This window comes from Mesoplodon densirostris, chromosome 18 (assembly GCF_025265405.1).
Source record: "Mesoplodon densirostris isolate mMesDen1 chromosome 18, mMesDen1 primary haplotype, whole genome shotgun sequence".
Classification (NCBI taxonomy): Eukaryota; Metazoa; Chordata; class Mammalia; order Artiodactyla; family Ziphiidae; genus Mesoplodon; species Mesoplodon densirostris.
The window spans coordinates 39919384-39933645 of NC_082678.1; the positions used below are offsets into that span (position 1 = coordinate 39919384).

A 14262-nucleotide genomic window follows, 5' to 3' on the forward strand; every position below is an offset into this window, starting at 1 on the left:
TTCTAAATGTAATACTTTGCATCTACTCACCCCAAACTCCCCGTCCATCCCTCTTCTTCCCCCCTTCCCCCTTGGCAACCACAAGTCTGTTCTCTATGTCTGTGAGTCTGTTTCTAACAGTAATTACTTGAAATCATGAAATACCCAGTCTCTGTTCACATTTCCCTGTCTCCTAATTTTTTTTTCATGTAGAGTTTATTTGAATCATCTTTCAAAGATGTTGTCAGCTTTGTCAACTGGCCTCAACTTTCCCACTTATTCCAGCAATATTTTAACGCTACTCACATGTCGTTCCACCAAACTCTCAAGTCAGTGGCTTTCAAGCTCACCTCTGGGTGCTTTTTCCTTTACTGCTCAGGTGCGTGCTGCACTGCGTGTCTGAAACTGTGGGTGGGCTCGGATCACCACTACACTCAACAGAAAGTCCTCAGAGTTTTTTTCATGCAGAAAATGCCCTTCCTTGTTTTGCAAAGTTGATGCAGACTTTTTGCTAATTTTTCTTTATGGGAGAATGGCAGTTCTATGGACATTTTGAAGGGGGGGGATATATATACAATGGAATATTACTCAGCCATAAGAAAGAATGAAATAATGCCATCTGTGGCAACATGCATGGACCTAGAGATCATCATACTTAGTGAAGTAAGTCAGAGACAAATATATGATATTGCTTATAAGTGGAATCTAAAAAAATGATACAAATGAACTTATTTACAAAACAGAAATAGACTCACAGACATAGAAAACAAACTTATGGTTACCAAAGGGGAAGGAGGGGAGGGATAAATTAGGAGTTTGGGATTAAAATATACACACTACTATATATATAACAGGTAAACAACAAGGACCTACTGTACAGCACAGGGAACTATACTCAGTATCTTGTAATAATCTATAAAGGAAGAGAATGTAAATGTAAATAGATATAGATATATAGATATTCAAAGTTTATCAATACTCAGTAGAATAACACAGGTGAACCAGACAAATTCAGTTTCTTTTCAGGAAAAGAATAACAAACAATGTTTAGGATGTCAAAAGACTCAACAAATGCCACTGTCTGGAAGCCACTCAGAAAATATTTCTGCTGTCAAAGCCTTTTGCTCTTCAAAAGTCACCATCTACCAGATGAAGATTTTATATGCAGATATCAAATAGTGTGAACTTTAATTTGTACTTTTTCCATCAGCTTTTCGCTTGGAAGTTTCCTCCTTTGCCTTTGCAGAATCCTTTGCTTTATACCCATTCTTGGGTGCTTTGGAGCTGGAAGCAGTTTTCTTGTCTTTGCCCTTTGCTGTGTTCTCTGAGGTTTCTGTAGTTGAGGGACAGCTGTCAAAGTCCCCTGAGAGGGCATCAATGAGGTCTTGGGCATCTGCAGGTTTCTTTGATGCCTCAGGTCTCTTTGTAGGTGGTGTCGCTGATTTGCCCTCATCGTCATCATCCAAGAGATGTCGATATTCAGGTGGGATGGTGTCATCCCTTTCTCCCAGTTTGTCTCTGTGTTCAGCTTTCGCTTTTTCCTTGACTTTATCCTCCTGGGTTTGTTCCCATCTGGGTCAGGCTGTCTTTGCCTGAGACTGTCAGAAAGTTGATCCAGGGCATTGTCAAGTTCTTTGTCATCACTGTGCGGAGTATCAGGGGGTGGACCTGCATAGTGGGTGGGTGGAGCTGGGGTTTGGGAAACTACTTCAGAGATGACAGCCGAAAGTTTAGCATCTTCAAATTGAAGAGATGAAGTGTTTGGGGGAACGGTAAAGTCCTTGGACAAAGCATTAAGGAGGAAGTCTTCACTCAAGGGTGGGAGCGGTTCCTTGGGCTCTTTTATATCTATAGTTATAGATATATAGATATCTATATCTGTATGTATCTATCTATATATATATCTGATTCACTTTGCTGTACACCTGAAACTAACACAACATTGTAAATCAACTACACTTCAATAAAAATTTTTTTTAAATAAAATATTTAAAAAGCCACCTAGAAAAAAAACCCAAACCCAAAAACATGTCATCCTAAACTGGAAAGATTTAGTTTCAAAAGACCCACAGTGCTCTTCATTTTACAACTAGTAAATAAACTTATACATTTAAAACAGACAAAAGAAGGATCCACCCTGTAGAGAACTGCTCAGTCCCCTAATTTCTAGATGCCATTGAGAATTCACTCGTTAGAAACATTTTTTTTTCTACAAAGATTTCTTGAGCAACTACCATGTGCCAGGCTCTGTGTTAGATGCCAGAGTTATAAAGAGGAATAGGCATAGTCCCTGTCCTAATACTTGTCACTGCCTATACAACAAGAGAGTCACACCCATGGCTTTTGAGGACCAGTGAGATCCCTGCTGGGCCAACAATGGGAGCAGAAGATTCTAGGAGCAGAGGAAGGTGATCCGTTCTGCCTGGGGCCCCGGTATCTGGAAAGCATCATGAACGAGGTAGTACTGAGGGTAAATGAATGGACAGTAGGACGAAGGCAAACGGTGTGCTTGGCCATTAGTGGGTAACCTGGTGCTTCTAGATCATAAAGACACGAGACTGAAAAAGTAAGCTGGTGTGTGATAATGAAAGTCTTTAATGTAAAGACTTTGGGCTTTATCTCTTAGGCAGTAGAAATCCCTGGATATTCTTAAAAATAACATCAGGACATGATTAGGAGTCTAATGAAATAAGAAACAGCAACCAACTGAATCATTCTTAAATGATCAAGACTAGATTCAAACAAACTCCAAATCTAACCAGAATTTAAAAGTATTTCAGATATGAGACTAATCGCATATAAAATGTAAGGAATCCCTTCTTTTTTTTTTTTTTTTTTTTTTGCGGTACGCGGGCCTCTCACTGTTGTGGCCTCTCCCGTTGCGGAGCACAGGCTCCGGACGCGCAGGCTCAGCGGCCATGGCTCACGGGCCCAGCCGCTCCGCGGCATGTGGGATCTTCCCGGACTGGGTCACGAACCCGTGTCCCCTGCATCGGCAGGCGGACACTCAACCACTGCGCCACCAGGGAAGCCCAAGGAATCCCATTTTTTTGATTAAGACAGAAAGAAGACTGCACAAATGATTTTCATTCAAGTTCAGTCTGAAGCCTAACTTCTTATCTGGTGCTTTTACAGAGAAAAGGAAACCAGTCTCCCAGGTTTAAATTTTGATTCCCAAGATATACCTGACTTTGTAGCCAGGACACAAAGCCCCTTAGTGATGCTAGTATTTTTCTTCTGGTTCAAGACTGCATTTTCTTCCAGGTCAGTGAAAGAAAGCACTTCTGTCACACACTTGCCATTATCTACTTTCTTTCTCTTGATTCCTGGTATATGCAGCATGTGGGAAAAAGACCATGGTTCCCTGATCCACCTTTGTCCTCATTAATGGGTCTTATTTAAATGTTTAGACTTCTGATTTTTACTCCAGAGAAAAAGACGTTTTACTCTTTAAATTTATATATGCTGCCCATTGCCCTGAAGTGCTAGAATATACCAGACTTTTCTTTCTCCCTTCCTTTCTTTCTCCCTCCTTCCCTTCCTTCCTTCCTTATTACAATTATTAAGAATTTTGAAGATACTGGCAATAATTTTCAGACACCAGACTTTCTCCTAATAATCTAGAATCAGTCTAGGACCAACTTAGAATCTCTGGATCTTTATGAGTAATGGAGGATACTTCTAGGAACACTTTTCAGAGGCCTAGGAATGTTCCTCTCCAGCTAAGACATCTCCCAGCCACACCTCCATTTGTCTGTAAACACTCGTTCCTCAGACACACCCTGGTCTTCATCAGCCTCCCTAATGAAGCAGTGCACACATTAAGGCCCATCTGGTCTGCCCTTAAAAGCAAGTCTCTGCAGGCATCAGAGGAATCTTCTCCCCACTTCCATCTGTCAGTTCACTAACTGCTGACGTTACCCGAGGCCTCAGAACCATGTCTACTAGGGTTGGGAAGAGATCTTAGAGACCATCTAACCTGTATGTGTTCACATTTTATTTTTGCAACAAACTCTTTTCTTCAAACAAATTAATACCTCAAGATCAAATTTAAAACATCTTAAGAGAGCTCACTGCTTGATATAAAACACGTAAAAGTGGTGGGAAAACTTAAGTTTTCCTTCCACCCCCACCCCTGCCACGGTTCTGAAAGACGAAACCCTTGGGCCCTGCAGAGCCTAGTTTGAAACCCAATGGCTAATTGAACTCTCTCCTTTCATAAGTGATGAAACAAAGGTTCAGACACATGAAGCCATCTGCCCAAGGTCACACCATTCGTAGAGAAGTCAGTATCCTAACTCTAGTCTGATTTATCCCAAAGCCTCAGGTCCTTCCACAGGGTCCTGCATGCTGCCGACATTCCACTGATGGAGGCTTATCCCCAGTGGTTTCTACCGAGGTAGAATTGTGGACGTTCATTCTGATGATCTATTTGCTTGGTAATAAGCCTTGTTATATTATTTTTTTCTCTTTCTTAAGAAGTACAACTCACAGTTTTGCTCGTGAAGTTGTTTTTTGGGTTTTTTTTTTTTTTTTTTTTTTTGCATCTTGTACCTAAAGCAATGAAGTCTGGCCCAGGAGCACATATTCATAAGTGTGATGTAGACTTCTACCTGTATTTCTTTTGGTGAATTTTCTGCTCACACCATAGCTAGTGTCGACCATGTTTATGAATGTTTCATCCTCTCTGGCATGGTTGACCTTTCCATCTTGCTGGAGTTGCTTCCACATAGCGTGATTATATAGTTTATCTTCTAAACTGGGACTTTTTTTTTTAAAGGTGGTATTTTATTTTATTATTATTATTTATTTTTTAAATTACATTTTTCAACTTTTTAAAAATTAATTAATTAATTTGTCTGTGTTGGGTCTTTGTTTTGTGCGAGGGCTTTCTCTAGTTGTGGCAAGTGGGGGCCACTCTTCATCGCAGTGCGCGCAGCCTCTCTTGTTGTGGAACACAGGCTCCAGACGCGCAGGCTCAGTAGTTGTGGCTCACAGGCCTAGTTGCTCCGCGGCATGTGGGATCTTCCCAGACCAGGGCTCGAGCCCGTGTCCCCTGCATTGGCAGGCAGATTCTCAACCACTGCGCCACCAGGGAAGCCCTAAACCGGGACATTTTTGAGAGTAAAAGGGGATTCAACTAATTACTAACCTGGGACAACAGGTGTAAACCAGGACTGTCCTGGACAAACCAGGACATCCCACAGACGGGATGAAGTTGAAGAAGTTTTAGTTGGTAGAGCAATATGCTTTTTTTTTTTTAACATTTTAAAAATATTTAAAAATAGTTAATTTACAATGTTATGTTATTTTCAGGTGTATAGCAAAGTGATTCAGTTACACATATCTATCTATCTATTCTTTTTCAGGTTCTTTTCCATTATAGGTTTATTACAAGATATTGAATATAGTTCCCTGTGTTATACAGAAGTTCCTTGTTGTTTACCTCTTTTATATATAGTAGTGTGTATCTGTTCATCCCAAACATGGAAACCACAAGAGAAATGATGGGGAAGTACAAACACCAAGAGAAAAAAACAGAAAGTTTGAGGAACTAGTGGGATTGGCAACTTGCAACCAGAATAATGAGCTCTGAGGCTGGTTGATTGGAACCTACAGTCCATAGGACTGGGTAGCCGATATGGGCAAAGAGTAGGAAGGAGGAAAAGAGGAGAAAACCTCCAAAAGCAGGCTAGAGAATAGAAGTGGCTGTAAGTAGGGAATTTGGTTACTGAGTTTTCTTCAATTGTCTATGCAGAATTGTCTACACCAGACTTTCTAGCAGGGTGAGTCCTAAATTCCTGCAAAAATGACAGGAGACAGGAGGACTCTGATACTCCTCGTAGACATATCTGAGTACATCCTGACAAGGATGAGCTCTGGAGTATTGTGATGGAAGAGAAGAATGTTGGCATCACCTCAGCACATGATGTTGGGGTTAGAGAGGACAGCTGCCCCCATTCCCAGTTGGTGCTGATCCAAGAGCACTGTTGTTTGCCTGCAGCCACATCAGAATTCTCAAGCCAGGCTTGTGAGGGTCTCATCACTGAGAAGCTACGTGGTCCTGATGCTTACTTAGCAGAAAGGCAGCCATTTTGGGTTGCTTCATATGTCATGGTCACCCAACTACTATTCATGTCACATCTGAGCCTCGGAAGGGTGGACGGCATTATTCAGAGTCACCGGCAAGTGAATGACAGAGCTCAGATTTTATTTCAAGCCTCTGGAATCCTAGTGAAGCACTCTCTCTTCCATAAAGGGATGTCATATGACTCTCATGCATTTTCAGCTTTTAAATTTCAGGTGTGAAATTTGATGTTGAACATGAACAGTCTGCCACTAATCGTGGACCTCTGAGTAAATTCAGTCTTTCACAACATGGTGTTTTACAATTGTGACAGGTAACAGGGATGACAAAAGTTGACATTGATGTCTTTTTACTTTAAATTGGTAATGATCTGTAAGGTTCATCCATCATGTGAAGGCAGCCTAGAATTAAATCCATGCTTAAGACAAGGGAAATTGTTGCCCTGTAGCTGTTGATTTTCTCCTTGCAGTTCTAGGTGGCAGGGGTAATGCGATTTTGCTGCACCTATGGGATGTTTTAGGAAAAGTCAACTTGCTAGTGTGTGACCTGGGCCAAGAGCATCATCTGGAAACACAAAAATTCAGGTCCCACTTCAGACCTTCTGAATCAGAATCTGTATTTTAACAATACCCCCCAGAAGATCTGTAAGCACATTACAGTTGAGAAGCACAAACTTGCAGGCTTGATGAGTTGCAGAAGAAGAATTTGTCAGCTATGAATGGGCCTTTGAGGGTCAGCTTTGTCCTGCCCATAACTGATTTGTAGGGACTGGATGCAGAATCTCAGTGCACTCAGTAAAGTCATCTGGCTATTTTTTAGGCAGCTTATCTCCAGTAAAGCATGTGAGAAAACAAGGCAGGTGAACACTGGGTATTGGCACATCCATCTGTGCCAACAACTAGATATGTTTCCTAGAATTAATCTTAACTTGTGACTTTTTCTTCTCTGTGCCAACAACTAGATATGTTTCCTAGAATTAATCTTAACTTGTGACTTTTTCTTCTCCCTACTGACTGGGTAGAATTTTGTTATACCTCTCACACCTCTATAACCAAAGACTTCCTAGCCCTAGCTAATTTCTCATTTGCACTGAAATTGTATTGAACAAGAATGAAACAATAAAAGGACTCGAAATGGTCCCTTGGAAAGCTCTAGGATCAAATTTAACCAAAGTTGGGAGAAATCACTTCAAACCTCTTCTCCCATCAAGTCCATTTCCTCCTTTGGTGTCACCATCTCTTCACAGGGACATGATTGGGTGACTAATTGCGGATTTCCCCAGGCTTCCAGACTGGATTTTACAGCTTGCTTAAGGATTGTTGACTTCTTGGTCATGGCTGACTGGTTCCCGTCCCTTTTGCCAAAAGACTAAAGCTTCCTGCTTCCCTATAATCTCTTGCATATGAATTTTTTGCTCTTGATGGAGTTACTAAGCTGATCAAATTGTCATCCTAAGTCAAACATCAACATCAAGGATTATTTCATGTTACAAGTATTCTTTTCTCAGAAGCAAGACAATCTTATCCCAGGTTCCCAGAAGGATCTGAATATTTGTATACTTATCTCATGTTGCCCAAACGTTTCTGGACATCACCAGCCCAGGGCTGGTAACAGGACTGTATTTCTATCTGTGCCCAAATTGTAATCCTTTGAGCTCAAGCAAGAACAAAGCCTCCTCTCCTTTGTCCATCAGTTACTTTCAGGTGGTCCCCAAGAAGTTCCTCCCGGGTAGGTCCAAACCAGGCAGTCAGCTGTGGTTGCCAAGCAGCCTCTTCTGTCCTAGCTTGTCCTGCTGCAAAGCTTAATTACTAACCCCAGCTTCCCTAATAACTAGACAAAAGCATTCAGACTTATTAATGAATTTTTTTAAAAGATATTGGGGAGTGTGTGATAACTAGCACTATTTGAGCTTCAGCTCAGATAATGCCAAATGCAAAGTACCACCCTCAGCGATATTATGGTTGGTCCTTGATTATGTGTGACAATAAAGTGGGAGGGGCAGTGAGTGGCCTTATTTTCATCTTTTCCAGATCTACATGTATTCTTTTTTTTTTTTTTAATCTCTGGGATGCAAGGATGGTTTAACATACACAAATCAGTAAATGTGATCTGCTACATTAATAGAATGAAAGCTAAAAATCACATGGTCATTTCAATACATGCATAAAAACATCTGATAAAATATAACATCCTTTCATGATGAAAAACTCAACATAGCAAAGGCCATATATGACTAAGCCACAGCTAATATCATACTCAACCATGAAAATTTGGAAGCTTTATCTTTTTTTTTAACATCTTTATTGGAGTATAATTGCTTTACAATGGTATGTTAGCTTCTGCTTTATAACAAAGTGAATCAGTTATACATATACATATGTCCCCATATCCCCTCCCTCTTGCATCTCCCTCTCTCCCACCCTCCCTATCCCACCCCTCTAGGTGGTCACAAAGCACCGAGCTGATCTCCCTGTGCTACATGTATTCTTGAAGCGAATTCAGCCATGAATTCAACAAAGACAACCTTGTTCTTCCATGCTGTCAGTAGAATTACACTTCTAGGGGTGCCTGCAACAGACCAAGGATCTGGACTGTTCTGAGAATGGGGAGCCATATGATGTTTTTTATTGACCAACAGAAACTTAGCATGTATATGATGCACTGTAGGTGCCTAGTATTTGCTGAGTGAGTAAGGAAATCCACTCAAGCACGCTCTCTGGATCCAGGGCAAACCAAGCCTCAAGAAGACGGATGTGAGGAGCTGACTGACCATGCCTGGAACCAGGGGGTGGGTAGAAGAGAAGGAAACAGGGGACACCACTTTTCTTGTTTTGCCACCTCATTCCCATAATGAGCCTCTGACTTAGGAGTCTGGATATAAAAGTCATGCTTATTTTTCTTTCTCTTATACTGTTTTCTTATTTTACATATGATTCCTTCTGTTCTTACCAACCTCCGTGGTTTAAAATAGTGGGCTTCCAATCGTGATGCGTGTGCAAGTTCATACCTTCATGCATCCAATTGACTATTGAAGAGCTCCACTTGGGCTACCTTCCTTTGGTTCATCAAACTTGAAGCCAAAACTAACTCAATCATCCTCTCCAATGCAGGTCTTCCTTCTCGATTTCTTATGTGGTTGGCAGGTGCACCCATACACCCAGCTGCCCAAGACGGAAAACACCTTTATCCTTTTTTTCTTCCTCTCTCTCACTGGTGGCATCCAACCAATCTTCAAAAATCATTGAGTCTAGTCTCTGAATCTGTCTCAAATCTGTTCACTTCTTTCCATTCCTTTACCTATCTCCTGGTATCATGGCCACGTATGGGTGTGCAGTTGCGAACTGTGTGTTATACAAGTTGTGGACACGCGATTCATGTTGTTATCTATTTAGAAGGTGCCCCTTGTGGTGTGCTAAGCTCAGCCTGCACATATCACTGCAGGTATTTACCCCTTCTGTCCATCAGCCAGAGTGAGTTTTCAAAAGATAAATCTAACCATCCTCCTCCTCTTTGCTTAGAACACTTTATTGCCCTTAGTATTGATATGAGTTTGCTTGGGCGGCCATAACAAAATACCACAGCCTGGCGGGCTTCAACAACAGATTTTCTCACAGTTCTTGAGGCTGAAAGTCCAAGATCAAGGTATCAGCAGAGTTGCTTTCTTCTGAGACCTTTCTTGCTCCTTGGCTGCTAGATTGCTGTCTTCATCCTGTGTCTTCACACGGTCTTCACGCTGTGTGTCCGAATCTCCTCTTATGAGGATACCAGTCACATTGGTTAGGACTCACCCTAATAACTCCAGTTTAATTTAATGACCTCTTTAAGTACCCTTTCTCCAAATACAGTCCCATTTTGAGGTCCTGGAGATTAGAGATTCAACATATGAATTTGGGGAAGTGGTGCAGGGACATAGTTCACCCCCAAACACACTTGGGATAAAATCCGACCTGCTTAATATGGCTTTCAAGGCCTCTCAGGATGGGACCACTGCCTTCCCTCTGGCCCCAGCTCTCACCCCTCCCTCTGGCACTCTCTACTCCACCCCGTCAGGCCCCACCCACCCACCCCTGGGCCCTCTCCCATCTTCTGAGTGGCCTCTGCAGACGCTGTCACCTCTGCCTGGAATACCGATCTCCCCATTTACCTGAGAAATGGCTACTCATCCTTCAAGCCTCATGTTAGATGCACCCCTTACATTGGCAAGCCCTTTGTGTGTCCAGGTGTCTAGATTCCAAAGTGTCTCTCTTTTGATTTCCTGTGAAATCTTATATTTTCACCAATTACAGTATTTTTTGCACTCTTGTATAATTACCAGTTGGCTTGTCTGTAACCCCGAGCAGGCAAGAGCCATTGTGTTCATGAGAAGGCCCTTGAAAACCATAAAGTCTCCGAGACACACAGAAGTGAATTTTGAAATATGGCCCATGTGAGTGGGAGGCCCATGGGGGCAGGGATCCGGGCAGATGGGTCTCTGGGCTTCTGAACACACTTTCATCTGCTGTTGCTTAATTTCCATGAGCTTAAAAGCTACTGGGGACTCAATTGTCATGTGGCATCTAGTCTTATAAGTCCAAATTACAGCTTGGAAACCATCCAGCAAATTCATTTCTGGGTAAGGCAAGCATATGAAAAGATTGCAGTATGTGATTCCATGTCCAAAATATTATAAGTATCGGTCACATTTGCATTCAAATGTTAGCCTATTTATTCCAAATATGGCAGTGCTGTGATTATGTGATAAACATGAAACAAGCAAAATGGTTATTTACATTTTGTCTTCAGTTTTCTAATAGTAGTGTTTAAGTTTAGTGATCTTGTTTTTTTTTTTCTCTCTCATTCAGCCGGCTGTCATTTTCTCTGAAAATCATGTAAATAACCAACCCAGTAGGAAATAATGTTTCCTGCTCTCTGTCTCTTTCTTTTTACTTGTATCGAGACTCTCATCTTTACCCTTCTGTCTTGAATGGACTCTGTTAAGCAAAGACAAGATATGTTGGATCATAATTAAAGGAATATTTATTTAAATCTATAACTGGAAGAAAGAGACAAACTTTCTGTGGCCCCAAAGTTCCAAGGACCAGGCACACGATCAGGAAACCCCTGATTCCAACTCATGAGACCAGAAAGTTGAGAATTGCACCTGCCTCATGATCGCCTTCAGGGATTTTTTTTTTTTTTTTTGTGGTACGTGGGCCTCTCACTGTTGTGGCCTCTTCCAGAGCACAGGCTCCGGACATGCAGGCTCAGCGGCCATGGCTCACAGGCCCAGCCGTTCCGCGGCATGTGGAATCTTCCCAGACCAGGGCACAAACCCGTGTCCCCTGTGTCGGCAGGCGGACTCTTAACCACCGCGCCACCAGGGAAGCCCCCGCCTTCAGGGATGTTTTAAACTTTATTCTGTATCCTATAAGTAATACATATTTTTAAAATTAGAAAATAAAAGTAGGCAAAAACAAACCACCAATTTAAAAACCATTTCAATAGGATTATGCTGTATTATAATTTGTTTTTTTCTTATTATTCCATGTTCACAAATATACTTCTGTAATATCATTTTATTGTTAAATCTGTTTATCCTTCATTATATAATATGCATAGTCACTGTAAAGATTTATACACATAGAATCTGAAATTCTTTAGGTCTCTCACCCCAATCCAACTCCTTAGGTATATACCCTTTTTGAAAATGTATTGATGTTTTCAATAAACTTTTTACTTTGGAAAAATTTTGGATTTTCATAAAAACTGCCAAGATAGTATAGAGTCCCCACATGCCCCTCACCCGGTTTTCCCATTGTTCACACCTTATATGACTGTGGTACTTTTGTCAAAATTAAGAAACTGATGTTGGTATATTATGCTTAAATAAATTCCAAACTCTATTTGAATTTCATCAGTTTTCCACTGATGTCCTCTTTCTGTTCCAGGATCCAGTCCAGGGCACCACACTGTATGTAGCTGTCATGTCTCCCAGGCACCCCCTGGTCTGTGACAGTTTCTCTGTCATTCCTTGTTTTTTGTGATCGTGACAGAATTGAGGAGTACAGGTCTGGGAGGACAGTCATTTTAAGCCATTCATCAAAATAGTCTTCCACATATGTGTGTTAATGTGCTAAACATAGCAAGATATAGAATTTTGATACAAATATGACTTATACTATACTCGTTTTATAATTTTTAAAATTGTGATGTCATCCTGTATCATCACTTAAAAAAAAAAACAGTTTCATAGTATCCCATTGTGGAAACTAAATCTTCATTCTTAACCAGCCTCAGATGACAGATGTCTCCTTAACTTTCTATATTGAGATTCCCAACTCTGCTGTAATGACCATCCTTGATCTATATTTCCAGGCATGTCCCTGATCATTTTCTAAGGATAAATATGAAAAGTTGCCAAAGATTTTTCTCTAAAAAAATGATCTAAATGGCCCCATCAGGTCTCCAAAAAGCTTTTGTGTATTTACACTGCCAGTGTCCATGCATACATCTGCATATCACCCGGCAATGCTTTCCCTGACACGGAGAGCTGCTGTCCTTCAGCTCTGACAACTTGATAGAAGAAAAGTGGCTGATGACACGTGTGGCTGAATTTTCTTCATGTCTATTAGCCATATGTCTTTCTTCTTTTTATGGCCATGATCACATTAGGATAGGGGGAGGAGAAGGGGACAGGTCATCTCTTTTTTAATTCATTTATAAAAGTTTATTCTGTATTGAGGCTCATAACCTCTTAACCTGACATCTTGAAATTATTTTTCTTCAGTTACTGTTCTCCTTATTTTGCTGATAAAGTTTAGAGAGGGACATTTCAGTTTTTTTATTCAGCCAACAATCATGTTTCCCATGATAATTTCTGCTAAGTATTATAGTCATAAGGCCTTTTCCCATAATATCATTCCGTTGTTATTCACCTGTATTTTTTTCTGATATTTTCATGTCTCTATTTCTTTAAATATTTAACCCAGTTGGGGTTTATTTTGGTTTGAGATAGGGTTCTAACTTTGTTTTACCAAATGGTTAGCCAGCTGTCTCAATACCATTTAATGAACAACCCAGCTTTTCCCCACTGATTTGAAAGTCTATTTTAACACCTCATATTTGGGGACTGGAAGTAGACCACCTGTTAAGGACCCAGGAGAGGTTTCCAACAAGGGAAACAGGAACAGACAATAGTTGGAAACCTTTCCAATTTTGTTTCCAGTTAAATTGTCAGTGTTTGCCAAAAGATACGGTCCGAGCCAAATCTAAAGATACATTTCTATTCTTGCTTTGTCCAAACTTTATATCTCTCTTATTCTGTTCCTTCCTCCCAGAAGTAGAGGTCACTGCCTTAGGGAGCAGCTCAGGACCTTAGGCAACTACTGTTTGCAAAACTGCACCTGTGCTCTGGAATGAATTTTATTAAAAGCTTCCCCAAGCTTTATGGTAAACTTCCTACTTCTGCCATTTCTGTACATTTCTGCATACAGAAAAAACTCTAATCCCCCAACTGAAAAACCCAACACAAGTTACTAACTACATAACAGCTTATAAGCTTAGTTGCAAATTCACTGATTTATATGAAGAATTAACATTTACCTGACAATCACTATCTAGAGACCAGGCATTAGACTAAAATTTTTAAATTTCACCCATTTCTAAGGAGTGGATGCCATTATTGGCCCCCATTTTACAGGTGAGAAATGGAGGCACAGAGAGGTTAAGTAATCTTCTGAATGTCACACAGCTCTAAGTGGTGGAGGAAGAATTCCAACTCCATCACAGCCTATGCTGACGGCCATCACCTTCATCCAAAACTGAAGGTTGATACGTTCCCATGGTAACAATATAGGGTTCCTTGTACAGCTTCTGATTTCTGGACTGAAAGACTTTAGTAACTACCAGTGACCACTTCCTGATCATCGTGATCTGCTTCACTCTTGAGGTGTGTTTTTTTCTAGGTTGTGGAATGAAATCCGCAAGGACACCAAGTCTTGAGTTGGAGTGCGGGCTCCATACATGGCATTGCTAAGCCATTTCTCCGATGGTACAAAAATAATGTCCATAGAGTTTTATTGGGTTCTGAGGCTTTATATCTGCTCTGTTTCCCCTGTGGATTATACCATGTACCCTGAATGATGGCAGCTGACCCAGAGCCAAGGACTCCTCACATTTCTGTTTCTCCAGACCTCTCTGTGCTCCCTCCTGTCTGC

General features: G+C 41.0%; 1 pseudogene; it reads right to left on the reverse strand.

Moving 5' to 3' along the window:
- Positions 1 to 1121: 1121 nt before the first annotated feature.
- LOC132479228 (calpastatin-like) lies at positions 1122 to 13972 on the reverse strand (annotated as a pseudogene).
- Between the last annotated feature and the right edge of the window lie 290 nt (positions 13973 to 14262).